The sequence below is a fragment of the Anser anser genome, assembly GCF_964211835.1.
Source record: "Anser anser genome assembly, chromosome: 8".
Taxonomy (NCBI): Eukaryota; Metazoa; Chordata; class Aves; order Anseriformes; family Anatidae; genus Anser; species Anser anser.
Window position 1 is genome coordinate 6,557,324 of NC_139728.1, and position 22,177 is coordinate 6,579,500.

A 22,177-nucleotide genomic window follows, 5' to 3' on the forward strand; every position below is an offset into this window, starting at 1 on the left:
TTTACAAGCCTCTGAGCTACCAACTCCCTGTGATGGCATGTTAAGACATAAAAACGACAGAGAATGATTTAAAAAACTTCATTTTATTTTTTTCTCTATATTTTCAAGTTTCCTCAGAAATTCTTTTTTCTGTGACTGAGAAAAAATTACAAAACTTACAGACCTTCAGCTTCACTAGGCACTGTTGGCAAAACCTTGCAAGGCCCAGCCTTGAGCTGAGTGCCTCATCTGTAGCATCTTGCTCAGAAGACGTGAAATTCAAGAGTTTCATTGGGTGATGTTGGAGTAGCTGGCAAGGGAATGAAGAAAATGTAACTGATGCTGGGCTGCTTTGAAGCTGAGTGGTAGGAGCTGGCTGGAGAAGGGAGGAAAAAATGGGTGAGCAAGCAGAACTTGTGGAGTAGGCAAAAATACTGTTCATTAAAGAACTTGAAATGTAGGCATTCTTAGTTTATTTTGTTCTGAGAACAAACTTGTGCTCAGTTCAGTTCTTAGAGTGTAGAACTGCTTAGCTATGCAACGCAGGAACTATAGCTGCTGTGCGTTAAGTTTAAGAGTGGGTGAGGGCTGATGGAGGCAGGTGATGTTCTCTTCCACAAGGCTTTCTCTGTAGGATGCCATTAGTGAAGTGACGGGAGCGCTGTGCCCCTTGATGCCCGTTAAGCTGCTCCTCTTGGTGTCAGCGCCAGCTGCTCAGCCGCCTGGCCCGGAGACGAACGGAATGTGGGCTGCGGTGGTCGGAAGCAGTACTTACCTTTTTGGCCATAACCCCAGAGCCTCTGCTTGCTGCTGGATTAAAACTCAGGCAGGCAGCAGAGGATATTGCCTATCAAGCCTGAACGCCGCCTTCATTATGAAATACAAGCCTGCTTCCTAGGTGAGGGGGTGTCAGGATTTCTTTCAATTAAAATTGAATTCGTGTTTCTGTGCCAGGGTGTACAACATTTTTGCATAACAGAAGGCTTCTTTGTAGAAGTATATTCAAAGACTTAACAGTGTGAGGTTTAAAAATACATCGTATTGAATTTTTTAAAACCACCACATTTTCGTAACTGGGTCATCTATCCATTAATTCATACCCTTTATTGCAGAGATATTAATATAGACTTTTTCACAGCATTAATCTCCTGTAATATGAATCTTTTTGCTTCTAAAATAAAAACCATTAAGCATTTGTTGGCTTGTGCAAAAATACAATAACATGATAGCCTGATTAGATGTTATTTCATCTGCTAATGGTGCACAGTGGCTAAGAAAGGACTTAAATAAAATGGGAGAATTGCTCTATTAAATAACAATTAATTTATCCCTCTGAATCTATCCTTAAATAGACCTCCCACTTCCTTGGCAGCACTTTTAGGAGCAGATTAATGAAAGCTGGGGATGATTTGCATATGCAAATTACGTGTGCAATTATTTTTGTAGTCATGGCAGACATAGGTGACAATGCAACTACCTTCAAGTTTTTGCCAGAATGTAGATGTGTCCTGTTGGATTTGGTGAGTTAATGCATGTGTTTTCAGCTCCTCATGTCTGGAGTGAATGAGGAAGGGTGGCAGAGGAGCTCCGGACTGCAGTCCGTATGCAGGCTGCCCCCTTGGCTGGTCAAGCTCTTGGTTCCTGTGCTCATTTTCTTCATCTATTCATGGAGCTGCTGCTACACCGAGCTCTACCTGAGCTACAGGAGGCTGCAGACACGGGCCTCAAAGAGCTGGAGCAAAGCTGCTGTCGGCCCTGGCTGAGGAGGTGGGCAGGGGCTGTGGTGGCCTGGGGCTGGCCATGCTCCCACACATGCAGGGGGATGTCCTCCTGACCTGGGGCTGCACATCTGTAACAGCACAGAGCATCTTGAAGGGAAGCGTCACAGCTTTTTTGTGGATCTGGAGCTGTGGTTTTAATGCAGGAGCTCTGAGAGGCACGGGGACAGCCTTTGGCTGCAGCAGTAACCTCACCATCGCAGGGAGAAGTCGCTGCTGCGGAGTGAGCTGGATTGGTGCTTGCCCCCTGTGGGGGCTCCGTTCTTGTGATGTTGGTGAATTTTCTCCCATTGCTTCAGGCTTTCTACAGAAAAGAGCCTGTGTGTCTGTACGCATTGCTGTAGCTTCACAGGCCCTTCATGAGGGTGCAGCGATGCCCAGAACCACCGCGTGCAGGTCCTGTGCTGGTCTGCAGCAAATTGGGTTTGCTTCAGTGGAGCTGCTCCAATTTATGCCTGAACAGAATTAGGCCTTCTACATGGTTTGGATTCAAATTATTGCTTGTCACAGCCACAGTGCAAAGTCATCTGACGTGAATTCATTGGAGTACCGGGGATTGTCTGTGCTCTCATCTTGTCTGTTACTGTCAGAGAAATGCCCAAACTGAAACATACCCAGAGCCCCTGCGCAGCGGCGCCAGCCTCTGCCTGCAACTCAGAGGAAAGGAAAATCTCTTGTAGGTAGTGAGCAGAAACTGGGTTGTAAATAGGGTATGAACTATAAGAATGTTAAAAATAATTCAGAGCTAAAGAAATAGCTTATGAATGCTTCTTGTGAGCTTTGTACATGCAAGCAGTTATTAGGAATTGCTGGGCTTTAGGCAGATGGAAAACTTCGTGTCTAATGTTTTCAATTGGCTGATTACCCTAGCCATAAATATCTTTTCTTACCTTGCTTGCTGCTGTGTTATGACTTCTTACAGTATGCTAGGGACCCTTCTTGCTCTATTTTGATTTTCCTTGGTCACTTGTGGGTGAAGTTCTCGGGGAGAATGGCAGCGAGAGGCTGCGGCTGGGCTGGCAGGCCTGGGAGGGCTCTCCACAGAGAGCGGGCTGGGGCCTGCAACGGGGCCTGGAAGTCCGGGGGCTGAATCCTGGCTGTGACCAGGATGCGTGTATGTGGATCTCATTCAGTATGACGAATGTGACTTATCATTGGCACTTAGACTCTAAATAGTGCTTCTTAAAAGTGAAAAGTAACTTAGTTTTGATGCTTTTTCTTCACTGTTGGATGGTTTAATACCAAAGGGCTATATACATGCTGGCATCATGCTTTTTCTTCATTCTTGATTATTGGATGGTTTAATACCAAAAGGTTATATACATGCTGGCAGTTACAAACTCGTGATCTTAAAAGTTGAGGAAAATTCAAGAGAAATTTTGTGGTCCTCTTCAGATTCCCTTGCCAATGTTTGCATTATCATTCACATGCCCCTGGCATGCTTTAAGGGACAGTTGCTTGAATCCTGTAAGAATAGAAACATTTTAAATGACAAAAGATGCATTAAAAATCTTTCATTTCATAATGGAATAATTTGTCTAAGATATATATGTGATGTAAAATGTATTTACCAGAATACATTGCTAGCTAATGGACAAAAGGTAAGATTTTTGTGTTCTGTGTAAGAAGGTATGCTGTTCTGATCCAACAGTTTCTTTACTTTTTCCACAAATAGAGAGGAAAGTGGGGATTTCAGATCGCTTTCTTGTGCCCTTTTTGCCCTTCATTTCAGCACTGTGGTCCTGTGGCTTGAGCAGGTCTGTGAGCCACGCTGCTCTTCTAACTGAGGTGATTTTTTAAAAAAATCCTTGTAAAGTCATCCATGTGCCAGGAGCTGAAGGTTTGTGGAGGCTGATTGTTTTTTGTAAAAATTTTTCAGGTTCTCCAGCATGACGCACTGTAAAGGTGCCCAGCATTCAGCAAACAGCTCACAATCTGGGGTGCTGTAACTGCGAAAGGACTCTAAAAATACCTGTTACCTTTGTCATTACATTGTGTGGAGAAAAGGCCAGTGGGACCATTTGTGGGATGAACCTCCTGTCTACTGAGTTCCAGACTTCTTTTAAAGGTGCTGTCCGGTAGATCCTGTATGTCTATACACAGCGCTAGCGAACAGGATCATGTATTTGGGGAGTTTGTGCTTATTTACAGCCTGTCTCAGTCCTCATCCCATAGACTCTCACAAGCCATTCTGTCATTGATCTCCGGGGTTTTGTGGAGCAGTTAGTCATCCAGAATTAACTTGCTCTGGCTGGCTTCACAGGCTGAGGTAATGGTACTCAGGTTTCCCCGGTCCCCACTATGTGCTTGCAGGGAATCATTGCCACTGGTGGAAAAAGTGAATCAAAAAGTTAACCCTCTTCTCTGATTTCTTTTTTTTTTTTTTTGGTGGGCCTCTATGGATGTTTATTTTCTTCAGTAAACACAGGTGAGAGCCTGCACTGAACTTTAGAGCTGTAGTAACTGTTCAAAATTACTGAATGCTTCAAGGTTTGGAATATTTTGACTAGTAAATTCAGGACTTGCAGCTGCATTTGCATTGGAAGCTTATCCCAGGAGTGATCAAAGGCAGGGGAACTTTTGCTGCTGTTTAAAAATAAATAAATAAAAAATGACCTAGGTGGTCTTTGACAAAGGTGATTAAGGAAACGAGTACTTTCAAAAGCACCCACACTTGTTTCTGGAAGTGCTGAGCAGTTACCTGGAGGAGGTGGATAAGTGCCTTGAAAAACCAACTGCTGCATGTATCTGTGCTTCCATTGTCATCTGTAAAATGAAAATAACCCAGTGTCATCAGATAGCCAGAAGCCTGAGAAAATCCGTTCAGTTTTGGAACTGACAAACTCTCAAGCTTTTTGAAGTGATTAAGCTGACTTTAAATTAGAAGATAATGGTAAATATTAGAGGGCTGTGGTTGTTTTGGTCACAAGTAAATAAGGTTCAGACATCAGAATTCATTTAAAAGGTGATGTTCCCATGCCATCTGGGATTAATAAAGGCTACAGTTCTGCAGTTTCATGAATCATTCTGTATGTCTATCCAGTATCGCTGGCTCTCAGCACTATTCATAAAAATAGAAGTCCTCTGCTTCCTTTGAAATACAGACTTGTGAGTGTGGAGGGCTCCCTGCTTTTGGTTAGCACCTCGTCTGAAGGGGGAGTGGACAGGGAACCTCGCCCTTTCTCCCCTGTCCCATGGAAAGGGCAGACCAGCCTGCTGCCCTGTTATCCTGCCTGCCAGTGGTCCTAGCTGTGAAGCCAGAAACAATATTCTGCTAAAACTCTTCTTGGATGAGTTGAAGATCAACTATTCAACGAAGTTTAGTACTTGCTATATGTAAATGTAAAACACCAGCACTAGAATCCTCCCTGGACTACTGCTAAGCCCTTGAAAACTACAACAAATATTATTGAAACAAGCAAGCCCAAAACAAAACCCAACATTTTAAGGCAAAACAAGCCCTGGGCAAAACTAAGTACAGCCTCAGCATCCGTTATACATTACAGGATGCTCATTCTTATAGCTGCAGGTGATCTAGGTACTCCATAGCAACAACCTTGAAGCATTTTTATTAAAAACTAAAAAAGTAATAGTTGCAGGGACTCTTCAAACAAATTTAATGTTTGACAGACTCCAAGAATTTTGGGAACTAAACTTATTTTTGCAATTAGATACTCCCCTAACTGATTTTTAGAGGGAAACTTTTCTTTTTACCCCGAAGCCAGCTCCCAGCTGAGGGACGGGTCAGCGGGGTGTCCCGCGGCGCTTCCCAGAGCAGCAGGAACAGGTTTGCTTCAGCAGGGGCAGCCAAAGCCTTGGCATGGGGGGAGCTGCCCAGCCTGCTGGTGTGCTCAGGGCACTGGGAAGGAAAATTAATTAGAACGTAACAGAACTGAGAGCTTGTACAGAAATCCCAAGTGAAATTAGCAGCTCTGTTGGTTATTTTCCACTTTGGAAAACGTTGCTACTTACGTTACTATTAAACCCCCCAACATTTTATAGGACCCTTTATGCTTATAATTGCAAGCTAGGTGGTGTCGAGCACCCTTTTTCAGCCACCTGGGTGGAATGGCAGTGGGGGGTCAGTCCCGCAGCTATGCTGGAGCCTGGCACAGCCTGATGTGACAGTCTTCTGGCACCCGGTGACAGCCAGGCACTGCCCCAGGGCAGCTCCGCGCTTCGGAGCTGCTCAGTCACTCAGCCGGCGTGTCAGAAACTGACTGCGACGTTTCTGCACTGGAATGAAAATAAACGGAGAAACTCCAAACCTGCCCGTGAAATAGTTATTTTCTGCTTTGCTGCGTTACGCACAAAGTCTGTCCTCCTCCCTTTGGCCAGCGTGGGTTCCTCCCACAGCCGGGGCTGAGCCTGGCATAGCTCCACGTCCCCCCTGGCAGCGGTCAGGAGCACTCTGCCTTTCTTCCGAGTTCATCGAGACTCAGGAGATTAATTTGGAAGGTGGTGCCAAAGCAAGGGAACATACCTCTGAGGCCAGAAATGAGGTCCTGGTGCTGGGCTGCGAGATGGTCTCATCTAATGCTGATGTTGGTGAGGGAGGGAGACGTTTGTCTTCCCAACGAAGCTGTAGCTCTGACAGGGGTGGTTGTGCCAGTGTCCTTGCTGCGTGCCTGCCTGCTTGTGGGCAGCAGTGCTCCCGTGCACTGCTCAGGAAGCCACAGCTCAGCGTCCATGCAATGAGAGCAGAGGTCTGGTAGGGCACTGGGGCGACGCGGCTGAACCTTGTCCTTGGAGTGAGCGCACCGGGCAGGCTCCTGTCCCTGAAGGCTATTTCAGTAGAGCACAAAATAAGGTTCTCTTGAAACAGAAGGTCAGCTACTGGATTGGACAAGCCATAATTTAAATCTTTAAAAAAAACCTACCAGCTACTGCCCCTTGCTGTTGAGCCTGCTGCTCTCAGCAGCGATGTTCACCTCCGGTGGAAAACTCTCCTCACTGCTGGCCCCTGGCCAGAGGCCATCCTGCTCCTCCTCTGCCAGCTCTGCCTATTGCCTGGCCAGCTGGGGGCTGGTTCAGTTTAAAGAAGAAAAAAAAAACACTCCAGTTTTTCTAAGCTTCTTCCAGATGATTGTGTCCAGTCCCTAGCAGAAAGGTGCCATTTCCCCTTCCCTCTGGAGGGTGATGCCCAACCAGACCACAGGTGCCAGAAGCAGACGGGTGGGCAGCTTCCCTCCCTCTTGCCCTTCTGCTCTTTAGCAAAGCCTCATGTATGGTATGGGTGGCGAGCAAACCAAATCGTGATGTGTTGAGCTTTCTCCTGACTCAGGATATGGATTGGCAGATAGAAAGGCTTTTGAAAATGTTGTTTCAATTTCCTCTGTGCTAAATGGAAAAGATTATCTGGAGAATATACCAGGACTCATCAGAGTCATTTGGTCTCCAAAGCAAGACAGGACTCCTTACCAACTCTGTGTAAGAACGCTGGTCTGCATATATGTGTAGGTGTAATAAAAATGCTTGAGAGTATGGAAGATGAAACCTGGGCCTCTCTAAAATCAGTGGAAATTGCTGAGTGCGATGCAGATCTTCCACTGTAAAAGTCAGAGAGGCATCCATCAAACCACCAGGCTGCTGAGACCTAGAGTTCATAGGAATTAACAGCAACTTGCTGGTGTAGATTTTTAATTTTCTTGTTTTCTGGCGTCCTGGAGAAACACCAAGCTGCGTACGCTAGGTCAGTGCCTTTTTCCCTCTTAACTGATGAGAAAGCAGATGCTGAAGTCTGCTTTGTCTGGCTGGTAACAAAAGGAAGTAGTCACTCAGCCAGGGGAATGTTAAAAGAGAAAGTAAATGAAGACTTAGAGAAAGATTAAGAGTATGTAGATCTCAAATAACGGGGAAATCTGCATCTCTGTCATAGCAGTAACAAGCCCCTGTGCTCCTGCAAACCATCACTTCTTTTCCAAGTCAGAGGAGAGGCTGTTCCTTGTTCTCCTGTCAGACCATGGGATGAGAAGTGCTTATCCAAGTGAGTTTTGCACTTACTTGCCTACGTTGCCGTATGGTGCCATCTAGAAAATGTCATCCTTGTTTCTAGTTTTTAAGCCTAAAATCCCAAGCTGTGATCTTTCATCTGGGCGGGCTGGCGTGCCACACAACCGCAGCGCTGTATGTAGCCTCAGCTTCGTGGAGCCCTCTGTGACAATGCAAATGCAAAAACCTTTTGCAGGATTTGAAATGTTGATTGCATTGGTATTATATAGGACATTGGGGACATAAGAGTCATCTGGCATTAGCTTCATACTGGCATATTTATATTCACATTTTTCTATTTATGATTATTTAGGAATAGGATCAGGAAATGGATATTGAAACATACTTGCCAAAAGCAAAGATGACTGAAACAGATGACGTGATTCTTCAGAGCAATTTTGTACAATCAGGGAAAGAAAGGAGTAAAGGAGAAAAACAGTTTACATGTCAGTTCTGTGAACTTCAGGGTAGAGTGGCCAGAAAGCACAGCGACAAACAACCTAACCCAGGCAGCAGCGAGAGTGTACTGTGAGAGGTGGTGACGATAAACTTGGCCACAAAGACCATCAAAAACCCTGCAGCGTAAAAGATCACGGTCCAGAGTTACCAGGTTACTGGACTGAAATCAGAACTGAAACTGGATGCCAGCAGGATCAGACACTTTGGCTCCACAGAGGAAAACTGGGCAAGAATAAAGATTTTTTCATCCAAATGCCATGGCTCCAGTCCCTGGCTCTGGGAAAAACATGCACAAGAGCTTGGTTATTGTTTTCCCTGAAGCTGTATTGTACAACTTGGTAAAGTGCAAGAAAGTGCATTTACTTATTAGGGTATTTAGAAAAGGGGAGAGCAGTAAGCTAAAGACAGGAGCCTGGGGTGGAGGTCTGGAAGGACCTCTGGTCACTGGTTCCTTGTCTAACTCAAGCAACGACAGTCATTATTCTTTCGTAATGTATTATAAAACTAGTTGGGTGTTTGCTCTCTCTGCCCCTACTGGGAGGCTGTTTCAAAACTTTTCTAAGAAACCTTATTTCCGCTCTAAACCTCCACAAAGCCTTTTTTTTTTTTTTTTTTTTTTAACACAATTGTTATAACTGAGGCTAATAGCTTTTGGTGCTAGCAGCTTCCAGGATGGTTGGGAAATTGTGATCAGCTGCCCTCACAGCCTTTGTTTTGCTAAACTAGATGAACCACTGGCTTGTTACTACTGGAAATACCTCACCTGGCATAGGTGGTGGCTGTTGGATTTGTTTTTCTCTGCTGTGTCAGCCTTATCAGCTTGTATTAGCTTCCATGCTTACTTCTAAAATTGTTTTGGAAATGGCTATGACTTGGCTACTCCTGGAGCCCCTTCCCAAGCTTTCCCAGCTTACAAGTTCCAGATCGATTTAGCACACTTCATTTAAGGAAACTTCAAGGCTCCTTAGTATTCGTATTTTTGCTTTCTTCAGGATGGTTTAGTTAGTTTCCCCCTCCTGAAGTATGCCCTTTTGAAACAGAAATCATAGTTCTAGACCTACATTTGTTTCTTTTTCCATTTAACTAGAATCCACTTCTGATTACTTAATTCAAATGTATTTTGAATGTGCAAGTCTTCTATAACATCATTTCTGTTGTGAAGTCTAAAATAGCCTTGTTTGTCAGTTCAATAATTATTTCATAAAGAAATCTGTCAGCTGCCATGTTCAGGAATAACTCTGACAAATCATTAGTAGAAGACACTGGTTCATATAAGCAAAGTTAAAAATGCTCATTATAGAACTGTTTGTATTCAGCTTTCTAATAAGAGAGTGGGTTTCAATAATAGGTTTATCTTGGTGACCTCTCTAGAACTTCTCATACTTCTTCCATGTTATTTAAAACCAAATTTAAAAAATTGTCTATGCTATCCTTTCTTATTTTAGTATAGTTTATTACCACAATGAGAGATAATTCTACCTCTTTGTAGTATTTTCTTTCTTAAGCACCAGCTGTAGGTACCTGGCCGGGGTTGGGGTGACACGTTCCCTAGGTTTTGAATATCTGTACATCATCTGTGGTCAGTCAGACGTCAGTGAGTTTGTGTCTTCATTTCTCTGTTCAAGTTTACTATATTGTATAAATGACAGTAAAGGCAAGCAACCATTTTAAGCCACTCAGAAATATGATATATAACGTGGATGTTTAGGTTTAAATATCTGTTGAGCAGCTAAGCTTGATGGCTGTGGTTCTAGGCCTTTACACACTCGTGGGTCAGTCCGACGCGTAGCGTCACTGACTGCGAGGTGGCTATGTGCCGCAAGAAATCATCTACGTGAGTGAAGTCACTGCGTCAGGCCTCCAGCTAGCACCCTCAATCTCATCGTGTGATCCGAGGTGGCCTTAAATGAATAAATCTATCTGTGCTAATTAGCTATGTTATAACACTGACCTAGTGGGAAGACCTGCTAAACAACTAAGGGACTGCAGAAGGACGCTTTGTTACCTGAGTTCTGTTGGATTGGAAGAAGCTGTTTTTCAGACAAAATAAGCAATTGTTCACCGTAGTGTTTGGTGCTGATCCGAAACACCGGGGCAGAAGCGGCATTTGTGTGGTCTGCAGTTGCCAATATCTTGCCCTGTGCTATACAGTGAATTGTTTAATCTTCCTGTTTTAGGTTCTCTGCCTGGTGAATAGAGAATAATATTTAGCTTTCTCATAAAGGTATGATGTTGGGATTAGTTCCTGTAGGCGGCTGAATTCAGCAGAAGAGGAGCTTAATAAATCAGGCAATCTAGACTTAAATTGCAATCTGGATTCCTCCTTTGGGACTCCTTTGGAAGGCAAGTACATTGAGACATTTTCTCTTGGCTTATGGTACCACAAAACTGCTGTACAAATATTAGCCAGTCAAATTTTTTTTAAAGCATTTTCAACATGTCCTGTTTCTTACGGAGCCTGTTATTGCTGACAAGATGATCAGAAAGTTGGGCTTTGAAGCATAGACTGCTTGTTCCTTATTGCTGTTCTTCAGCATTAGTCCTGGTTTGTTGCCGCAGGTTTACAGCGGAGCTGCTGTGCACTGGTAGAAATCTCTTGGAAAACATCTAATATCTTAATTTATATCAAACAATGAGGACTACTGTTCATGCTGCTTGTGGTCTTCATCATCACAGATGTCATCTTGATATCCTTTCTAATCAGCCGGGTAGAAATGCTTTCAGCCTGGGCTGTGCATACGAAGCGGAGAAAGAAGCAGTCAGAGGCTGCCTGGCAGAGGTGGGCTTCTCCGCGGTCCCTGGGGAGCAGGGGCAAGAGGCAGGCCGGGGGGTGGGTGGGAGTCGTGTTGAGGTTTTCTGACTGTATTTTTTTTCTTGGAGGGGGGAAGACAGGCAGTGGCATTTTGCTTGTGTTCCATTTTGCTTACTAAAGCTCTGCAGACCAGTAGCATATGTCCTTGTTGTAAACTGTAGGAACGAACTAAGATGGCCCTACACTTGCCCCTGTGGGTTGTTTGTGTCTGACTGTATTGCCCTGGTCCACTTGTTAGAAATTGTTTTAATCAGTGTGACTAACTGAAGCCAATCTCTTGATGATCTAAGCCAATGGAGTCTTTTTAGCAAGTTTTGTTAGGCACCAGAATCTGGCAGCCACCCCAAAAGTGTATGAAGCACTCTGGAAGAGAAAAATTCTAGCCGGTTGCTAAAGGTAAGATTTTAAATGTGTAGCTCTTTAGATAAATGGAATACTGGAGATACTCCTGAAAATACTTAGGCATACACTTGACCTTAAGCATACACATAATTCCATTAACTTCAGTGGGACTATATATATTTCTAAAGTGAACCACCTGTGTGTTTGAGAAGACCAAACTATTAAGCTTCTCTGCATGCAGAATTTTATCCTGTGACTAAGTCTTTGTGTATCATGCTGTAAATTTACCCTGGAGCTTGCCATAAACTCAGTGCTTTTAAAGAGTATATTTGAAGAGCTCCAGTAGAGTCTCAAGGCAGTTATAATAGTGTGCATTTGATTTACAGCATGCCATTGAATTAGAAGGGTATTTGAAAGGGGATTTATGTTAAAATAATGTAGACAGTGATTTAGAGTGTGGATTGTGGCCATAAGTATGGGCAAAACAGAAGAGTTTATTGCAGAAAACAGCTCATTGCCTTCTGCGGAAAAAACACAGAAGTAGAAAATTTGGAGATTGTCAGCTTGGCTAAGTATATCTGTCAACTAAAAATACTGGTCAACACATGGCTTTTCAAAGTAAAGATGACTTTCAGCAACATTTTGTGTAACCAGCACTGGATAGAATCATCAATGAGCTGGAACAGTGATTTGGAAAGGCAAACCATGAAATCAATAAACCAGCTGGGACAATGAGTCCAAGAAATACACATTTCTTGGAAAATGACAGAGCATTCTGGCAAAAAGAGCTATAAACTAGAGTAGAGCTGAGAATTTTGCCAAATTCTTCAACAATACTGTGATGGCTCCTGAATAGACACATGCTTTGACCTGATTAGTAAACATTTGGGTTTTATACAAAAATGCACAAATGAAATCTTAAAATAATATTTTCAAGTCTATTTTTTTTATAACTCTCTAGATCCCTGTCAGTATTGTTTCTGTAGTTTCTTATTGGAAGCCCAAAATGCAGAGCCAAAACATCAGCTGGCATAAATCACCTAACTTTTGTGAAGATAGACTGATGTTAATGATCTGGGGCAAAATCTGTCTCCTCTGAAATTTCTATTCCTGCGTTTAAGTGCAGGCTGTTATTTTGGACTTAAGAGGATTTTAAAAAACATGAAGCTGTTCTGAGAAATGGAAAAGTATTATCAAGATAACAATGAACTTTACAAGTGGATGGAGAAGAGCGTTCGCGTATGCAAAGTGAAAACTGGAAAAGCAAACAAACACAAACTTGTGTCAGGAGAGGAAGACCACAGTGACTCATTTGGTAACGAAGTGCGTTTGAATGAGCACAAAATGAATTTCCTGTTGCTGCACAAACATCCTTCAGTGTCTAAAGGTGCAGTAGACGGAAGCAGCATAACCGTGTATAACTTTTTATTCGGAGTGCTCTCTATATTTCTGTTGCAAACAGCTGATTTTGGGGGGTGCCAAACTTAACAGCTGACCTCTTAGTTTGGGGGCTTTTTGTACTAACGCTTGGAAAACAAACCAGTAATGATCCCCTACAGGAACTTGGGCTGTGATTCCCTGCTGACGGAATCTGATCGGACAGCTTTGCCCATGAGAAAGATAATACATTAATGCTTATGGTCCAAAGCCCCAGTTTAAAATTCACTGGGCTCACTGGGAATGGCAGCGCTGCTTTCTGTGACAGCAGTCTCATGGGTGAAGTTATTGGTTCCCCAGGAGGAGTCCGCAAGGAAACAGTGGATAAAAACTGATACGGGACAAATGCTGAGGACAGAAGGGTCTGTGCAGTGAAGCGATGCATGAAGTATTTGTGGGCGGGTGTCTGGCAAGCTTCGTTAGCGGGCCGGGGGGAGCATTCTGCCACCACGAACGGGCGAAGGCAACTGTCTCTTGGAAACTTGACAAAGAGACCTTTGTGTTCTCCTCTCCTCTTTGGTTTAGCATCATCACACTCCTCTCCCTCCCCAGAAAATGCCCCCATGGACAGCAGAGGACCCTGTGTTTCTGTTTGGGTGGAAGTACTGGTCTCCTTCAGCCCCCACCCCTGCCACACTGAATCAGCCTTCTGCTGGATCCACATGGATTCACACAAACTATGGCAGAGGATGGAGGGACCTCTCCTGCTCTTGTTTCAGGCACGCTGTATATTCAGCCAGGCATTTCAAGATCAATTTATACATAAGCTAGTGAATTAAAGTTCTTTTTTTTTTTTAATGGGAAAAAACAACTTCATCCCAGTGCTAAAGGCTTTAACTGGTATCTGTGCCTCAGTTCAGCACAGGAAGAGTTTGATGGCAGGAGAACAGAAGATGGATCTGAACAATAAGTGGCAGCAGAACTGCATAGAGCGCTGGAGACTGAGGACAAGGAACTACCTAAAGAGAGAAGGAATCTGTCGACATAGGAATATGAAAGAAAAAAAACACAGTGAGGAAAATAATCTTGAGAATATTTGGGAAAATATCAGAATGGACAAGGTTGAACTGAGTGCAGTCAAGTCAAGATTTCTTCTTTGAACGTTCACATTGCACAAGTAGTTTAGTAATATTAACTTTTTACCCCAAAATGATTGCAGAACTTATGAGCATCAAGAAAATATTCTCTGAAACATAAAATGCTAATTGACATTCCCAGGGTAATTCTCAGGCAGAGAGGACATTTACAAATTGTAAGTATTCCATAGGTACAAATGATTAGACAGGGAAATCTAAAGACATGCTAAGGACAGAGAGAAATTTTTATAAAGGTTAATTAATCACAGTGTATTGATTTTTTTTTCCTACTTATGTGTATATATCATTGTTGTTTCATGTCATATAAAAGCATGCTGGTCCATTTCGAAAAGAAAGTGCAACTTTTTTTGTCAGAGAACATTGGCAGGTTTCCCACCACTAGTTCTTATTCCTTAGGACACTGTCTTTTTCCCAAGCACCTGTTAGTTCTGTGATGTTTCTGCAAATCCCCTCTGTTTGAGGAAAAAGACAGCAAATTAACAGCAAAGGCAGCAGAGAGAAAACTCCCGAGCAGGTCACAGGTCAGTCAGTGCTGTCTCAGTTGTTCAGTCTCCTATTTGCCTTGCAGTACAGCTGCAGGACATATGTTTTCAATACAGCTTCTTCTAAAGCAGTGAGGGGATTGCAGATTTGGTTTTATGGTATCAAGAAAAAGATTCTCTGGCAGATATTTCCATGGCCTGGTTCTGCAAGTACTCATTCTTGGATGCATAATTGTGGAAACAGTCACCAGGAAATGGGGGAGGGAGTTGTCTGAAGACCCTTGCTTGTCCCTAGCTAATCGGCTGGGTGTTAGCATGGGCAGCTCTGTAACTTCAGCAGCAGAGCAGCTGTGGCAGCAGAACCCTGCTCTGTGATATCTCAGCAGCTCTGCTGAGCTACACGTATTGCTCGTGCAGCAGGACGCGGCAGATGGACTGGGGGGATGCTACTTGCTGTGCGCGTTAAAGGTAGTTCGCGTCGGTTCCTCTGTTAGTGCCCAGATTTGTTGGAAATACTGCTTGACTTCTTCAGCAGGCCGGAAATCATCACACAATAAAACAGAATGTGTTGTTACTTTAACAAATGATTTCTTTTGGTTACTGTTGTTGCAAGTTGGTGACCACATAATTAGAAATTTGAATTGTTCACTGATAGCATAACAGGAGTAGTCTTGCAAAAAGAGCAGAAAGCATCTTTAGGCGTTTAGATCAGTTTACCAACACCACAGGCTATTTAAAGCCCCCCTTGCCATGTATATTACAAAACAGCTTCTATGACATGAGCACTTTGGTAGCAGAACACTTTGCACTATATGTAATTTTAATGTACTCTATAGATCACAAAACTGAAAATAAGTTGTGTTACATCAGAATTACAGTATACCGTGTTTTCAGGATAAGCGAGGAGCTCATTAAGGAGGTCCTACAGTTCAAAACATGTTTTATTCACTTAACCAGTGCCTGGAAATATCCTATAGTTTTACTATGGAAAACAGAGAAAGGCATTTTTTCTTATGATTTTTTTTTTTCATTAACTATATTGAATGATGGATTAGACCTAATTCCACTCTCAATTTTATAAATTGGAGAAAGAAATGTCTTTTGCAAGATTCAGCCTGTGTTTTGTAACACATTCGAGGAACACTCATATGGGTTAGATCTCCTGAGTCTGCTAGTGGCTGATGTGTTCTTTGAGAAAGAAAAATGAGATATTGTTTTGCAAAACTATTCCCTGTGTCTTCCCCCTTGCCAAGCTTACTATGTTATTTGAGGGGAAAAATACAGTTCAAAATGGTTTGTAATTTAATAGGAAATGTGGAACAAATGATTGAAACTGTGGGGTCACATGTCTTTAATAGATATACTCACATTAAGTGTAAATGATGGCAACAGGAATATTTATTAAGCTATCCAAAATATTTTCACTTGGCAAATTTCAGACTAACTGGTCTGGGGAACTGCCCTGGCCTTGATGAACCTACATACACTGAATGTTAATAATCAATACCAGATGAGATGAGAAAACTATGAAGCTCTGAATGATAACAGTTTTCACAATGCTTTTTGAAATGCTCTTCAGTAATCTTTGCCACAGAAGCAAGGTAGAGCCTGAGCACAAACCACTGTGTTTGACAGCTGGCATCAAAGAAACTAAGGAGTTAGCAGAACAGTAGGAACATGCCTTTAGACCACCTGATGCAGTGAAATTACATGCTAACACAAACAAGGTCCTTGGGAGATACCGTTGCTTTGTTTTTCAGGACATTGCAACAGAAATAAAGAAGTTTATTCTTGTAAATGAGCATTTCAAGATGATACTTTAATGTAGCCCATCAGTTGCCATGTGCTGCTAAGGCTGTCTTGGGGCAGAAGTATCATGAGAAGAACTGCTTCAAGGAGTGGTAGTGATGAGGAGGATGTGGTGATCCCCACTTCTTCAGAGTCGACACCAAATCCAGGACTTAAAAGGATGCTGTCTTGCTTGATGTCTCAGTGTCTTGCCTCGAAGGCTCCGTCTCACTGTGTCAGCCTGCATTGTCCTGCTGGCTGCAGTTGCACCACCGTTCTAGCTGCATTTCCTGCTCTGTGCTGCTGGGTGATGCTATAGTGTGCGTGATGAGTTTCATCCTCCCTATCTTCTAATGTGTCTGCAGGGTTATGAGAGGTCTAAACATGCTGCATGCATAGACATGAATTACTGTTCAGTTCTGTTTTATCTGAGTGCCTCTTTATGACAGGTGCTGGTGCTCACAGAGCTTCAAGCACCTGGGATCTGCTCGAATGGGAACAGGGCCGTGCACGAGCAATCCAGGCAGTTTCTGTAGTGTACTGAAGACACTTTCCTGAAGCAGGTGATTGACAGGGGACTAGGGGAGGTGCTCTGCTGGACTTGTTACTCACAAATGAGGAAGAACTGGTTGAAAAGGTGCAGGTTGAAGGCAGCCCTCTCATCTGCTGGTTCCCCAGGTGTGCTAGCGGAATCTGTGGCGACGTGCAGCACCCACAGGCAGAGACAAATGCAGCTGGGGAGTGCTTCAACCCCTTGGTTGTACATGGGTCAGCAGGACCAGGAGGGAACATCCAAGGGGCTGACAGCACCGGCTGGTATTAGAAAAGGCCAATGCAATCTGCATGGCGATTGTGGCAGACACCAACCCCACGCTCCTGTGACAGCGCTTCAGGGAATGAGCAGCCAGGGGCTGAGGTGGCGGCGAGGCAGGCGGAGCAGTGGCCTTGCTGACAAGAAGCCAGGACATTGAGTCTCTGTGACAGGATCTGGGCCAGGTCTGGAACCAATCCATCAGAAATTGAGTCAGCAGGGCAGGATAGGGGTGAGAAACAGGGAGGTAGGAGACGGGGAGCTGGTGTTGCTACAGTGCAGCTCCAACGGGGCCTGGTGCAGAAACCCCAGGGTACATGCAGCTCCCAGGGAAGGGGCAGGCAGGCCCTCACCAGGGCTGCCGCTAGCTTTGATCACAGCAGCAAAACGGCTGACCTGGAGCTGTCAGCTAAGCTCCTGAAGCAGCTAGCATCCTAGAATGAGGTGGTCGCTCAAGGTACAGCTGGGGGTTCACTGACCAGAAAGCGGTACTGCAGGAAAAGACCTGGGGAATGTGGTGGGCAGTGTGGTGAATGTGAGGCAGCACCACGTCCTTCCAGGAAAAGAGGCCAACCGTGCTCTGGGGTTTATCAGCGAGAAGGTAGGCAGCTGCTGAGGGGAAGTCTTTGGTCCCCTCTTTAGGATTTGTGGGACTGGATCACTGCATCCAGCTCTGGGCTCCCCACCCCAAGAAAGACACTGACGCACTGAAGCAAGTCCAGTGAGGGCCACCAGGACGGTGGGTGGCTGGAGCAGGTGATGCACGAGGGGAGGCTGAGAGAAGAGTGCTTGTCCAGCCCTGAGGGGAGATGGTATCGGGGAACCCACTGTCATCTGCAGCTACCCGGGAGGGCACAGGGCAGATGGAGCCAGGCACTCCCCAGAGATGCACGGAGGTATTGAAGACAAGTTGAAACATGAGGAATTCCAACTCAATACAGTAATTTATTTATTTATTTATTTTTGGTGAGGTTGGTCAGACACTGGAGTGGGTTGCCCGGGAAGGCTGCAGTACCTCCACCCTTGCAGATATTCTCAGAACCTGACGGGAGAGGTCCTGAGCAGCCGCTCTTCCACAACCTGCTCTGAGCAGGAGGCTGGATGAGGTGACCTCTGGAGGTCCCTTCCCACCTGTGGGATTTCATGTGGCAGGGAGATGCTTTGGTGCAGTGTCAGTTTGGTGCTAGGGGAGCACACGGAGGTTTGCGCTCAGCAATACTTCTAACTGTCCCAGGAACGTAGAGACATCATTCTGCTCCAACATCTGTTAATAATAGAGTACGAAGCAGAATGACTTTCTAATGGAACTATTGAGAAAAGCAACAGATGGAGAATTCTGTGCAAAATAAGTAATAACAATATGATTTAATTTCTGTGCCTGTCTGGCACTCTAAGAACAAAATGGCCTGATCCTGCGGCAGACTTCCAGAGACACTTGAGAACTGCTGGGTACCCTTTATTCCCATTTACATCAGCGAGGGCTGAAGTCCTGCAATCAAAAGGCGAGGTGGCTGGCTGCACTGGGGTAGCTGTCGCTGTCTTTCTGAATTCTCAGGTGCATCTTCTCAAATGCCAGACAGCATGGAGTCCTACTGTTTGTCTGCTCTTAAACTGGATCTACAACTCCAGTGGCTGGAGTAGGCAGCCGGACTATCTCCAGTAATTAATGTCATCAGCTGTACAATGCATGGAGGTACTGCCCCAGAACAGTCTTGCTTTTCTTGAGCTCTCATGCCCTTCTGCCCATCTTATTATAGCCAGTTATTAAACTCAATATCTTCAGTAAGTATCCAAATAATCATGGCCATTTACTTTATTAGTTGATTACTGGAGATTGCACTCACATCTGCTGTGCTTAGAATCTCTCAGTCAGTTTAGTGCCTTCAACCAGTGATCCAGTGATGACTCAGAGATGGCAAATATATATATATATAGTGATCTAAAGCCATCTGTCTGAACTGTTTATATCTATTTAACACAAAGATAATGGGGTCAATTGTCCTTATACCTTTATATGAAGAAAGCAGCAGCAGATGTGTGTGATATTTCAGTGATTTATCTGAGATCCAGTTGCATGACTCAGTTATAGCAACAGAGGTGTGGGAAATCTTCAAAAAGCTTGCTGTATACCTACATTATGATTCATATGTTGTGCAATGTCACTATTTTTTCATTATAGAAACAGTATTAAGCAATTAATTTTATGTTATTAGAGGAAAGGTGCCTTTTTCTAAGAAGAAATGCTATTGCTGAATTATCTGATGCAATTATGAGTAAAACACAAGGACAAATATGTGGCCTAAGACACTGGCACTGTGGGCTTCACGTTCTGTCAGCCACAATACTAGCACATGGACTAGAGAAGCTGCAGGACATCCTGATGGGGAAACCTTACGGTGCTTTTTATTCTATGTGCAAATAAATATAAGAATTTGCCACCACTATTGGCTAATTGTAAGTTCAATACTGCTTGTAGATCTGAGAAATAGGCTTTTTGTTATAACTGATTTCCATACAAAACATATGTCAGTGTATAGTTTTTCATAATTTTGCCAGTGCATACAGAGGGCCTTAATCCATGATAAATAAACAGCTGGAAACTGTTCTTTTAATATTTAGTATGGCCTGATTTACTGGTTTGGAATCTTTTTGGTAGACACAGCAGACAGTTTCCAAAACAGCTTGCACACTTCTAACACACTTTCATTTTAATAAAGTTCAGTTCCTAATTTTATGTATATTTGGCCTCACTGCAAGAAGCCACATTCAGAAGATTACAACAGTATGACTTTTTTTTTTTTATGGCTGATAGAAAACAATTTCTTACTGTCTTGAATAGAACTTTTAAAAAATAACTTTCAAATACAGCAAAAAATCTTGCTCCATGGTAATTATAATGAGTACGAGATTCATCAGGTAGCCAACAACCCACAGCATTTAAAATATATATATAAGAAGTGTGAGGAGTATATCCTTGCCTAAAGAGAAGAACTGAATTTATTCAGCAAGAATGTGTTCAAGCTGGTAAGAGTTTTTTACTTGCAAATGACGTGAATGAGTGATTTCCTTCTACAGAAGCCATGCATATTGAAAGGTATCGGCTGACCCCACTGCCTCACTAAAACGTTCATGCTTAGAAAACTATCTGCTGGACTGAAAAAATCTCCACAGTAATTGCTAACTGTGGGAAAGGGCTGGATACTTTCCCTTGGCGTGGCCATCAGTGTTTCTTGAACCTTTATGGGAGGTTGTTTTCTTTTTTCTTTTTGGCAGAAGAGAGCAGTTCAGTTTCTCTTGTCAGTCATTCATTTCTTTGAACGTGCTTGCAGGGGGGCAGCTGAAGGTGCCTGACTTGTATCTGAGCAGAAGCTGGGCAAAGACCACTGCTTGTTTTCAGACACTCCTGTGAATAATCAACGTCCACTGAGAAACGCTCGGTATTCGCAGGCCGAAGCTGGATTTGGGCAGTAGAGCTGACAGGTGGTTTGTTCTGCTGTTAGATTGTCAGCTCTCCTGTCTGAATAAATGAGAAACTCACACAAAGAATTTTCCTAAATTGTCTAGTAACTGAGATTAGCATGCATGGAAAGATTATTTATCTTTTTTTCTAGATTTATATACAGACCACTGGTAAGACATTAAGACTACATGGGTAAAGCAAATGTCTGGTTAAACCTTCTGAAGGCTTGTAAATATTTACTAGTCGTGTACTTGACATCTTCTGCAGGCTATGGCACTAGCTAACAAAAGGTACTAAAGATCAGATTGTGAGGATTTGCAAATGCTACCTACAAACAAATGCTTAATATAGCCGTATCATAAACATTTAACCTTTTGAGTATTTTAGCTCTTAAAATTCTGTAGTCTGGATGTGCATTCATATAAATTCCTTCGGCCTCTTTGTTAAACTTGCAATTTAAAGTTTTACTAAATGCAATGTTATTTGTAGCGCAAGCGTCTGATTTCAGAATCGAAAGACATTATGACACTTGCTTTACAGAAAATGCATGGAATATTTCAAAACCTTTTCCAGATAGCAATAAAAACAGCTAAAAAGAAAAAAAAAGTATCATGCTTCTATCTCATACAAACTGGGTCATGTATTTTAAAGTCAGATAGTTTCTATGCAACGACTTGTCCTGTAACTGATCGTGATAAAAATGTTCATTTTAAATCGGCATACTAACGTAAGCTGATGAGTTTGACAGCCACACCAGTTGACCTGATTAAGAAGACCTGCTTTTGCCGGCTCCTTGGTAGGACGTATTGATTACAAAGCCTGGAAATCATCATTCCTATCTAAGTAGTGATCTCTCCCTGGGTGCTCACTGATTAATTTATGACTGTGTTTACCTGGGCATGCATGTTTGGGCAGATTAGCCTTTGCACGTAGCATTGCTGAGGGGACATTGACAGCTACTGGGTTGTTGCATTCCTGAACTTTAATGGTGGCATGACAAAAGTTTCACGCAGAAGTCCTACTCAGTCACATCTCTACCTTTTCAAGGTATCACATTTACTTTGTGTTTTTCTCAATTCAGAAACTGTTCTTATGCAAGAAAACTTAAGCTTCTTACTTTTTTGTTTGTTTACAAAAAAAAATGTTAAAAGACGAAAAAGATGGTTGGATGAATTGTGCAAATAGTCAATAAATACAAAGAATCATTGTAGGCTTATTTACTATATACGTTTAATTAATCTTCACAGGCTTCTTGAAAGAGGTCTACTTTGAGTCAATGACTGTCTAAAGAAGCTGAATTATGAAATGACTTGGTGCAGGTATCTTGTGTTTCTTAAGTATTTTCTCTTAAATATTGTCTCATGTTAGTATTATGGCTGAGAAGTTTAATCAGTAAATTGATGTTTGTGAATTTGCAGATTTGGAGGATTTTGTGTAGGGAGATTACATTGTTTCTGCATTTACAATTTGTGATGAGTATGCATAACAAACAAGGGGGTAAGAAAATCGTCTCCGATCCCATTAAAATGAACAGCAAATTCTCTGTGAGGTCAGTATTTTGCTCTAAGAAATGTTTTCCAAGTCTGAGAGGTGTGATTAGGTGATTACATTGTTAGGAGATGTATTGGTAGCAGCTGAGATAGCATAAAACAATTTGAATTCACTTGAAGGAATAAGGACTAAAAGCAATCCCCGTATTGGCAGAGTTTGTGGCAAAAGAAGAAGTAATTCTTGGTACAAG

The 22,177-nt window shown here is 43.1% G+C and overlaps 1 long non-coding RNA gene across 1 annotated transcript; it reads right to left on the reverse strand.

The window, feature by feature from the left end:
* Nucleotides 1-429: 429 nt before the first annotated feature.
* On the reverse strand, nucleotides 430-6,840 carry LOC310903652. The gene is made up of 4 exons (XR_014587656.1): nucleotides 6,241-6,840; nucleotides 5,472-5,616; nucleotides 4,459-4,523; nucleotides 430-3,222 (listed from the first exon to the last, which is right to left on the reverse strand). It is a non-coding gene; the product is annotated as an uncharacterized lncRNA (long non-coding RNA).
* Nucleotides 6,841-22,177: the final 15,337 nt, after the last annotated feature.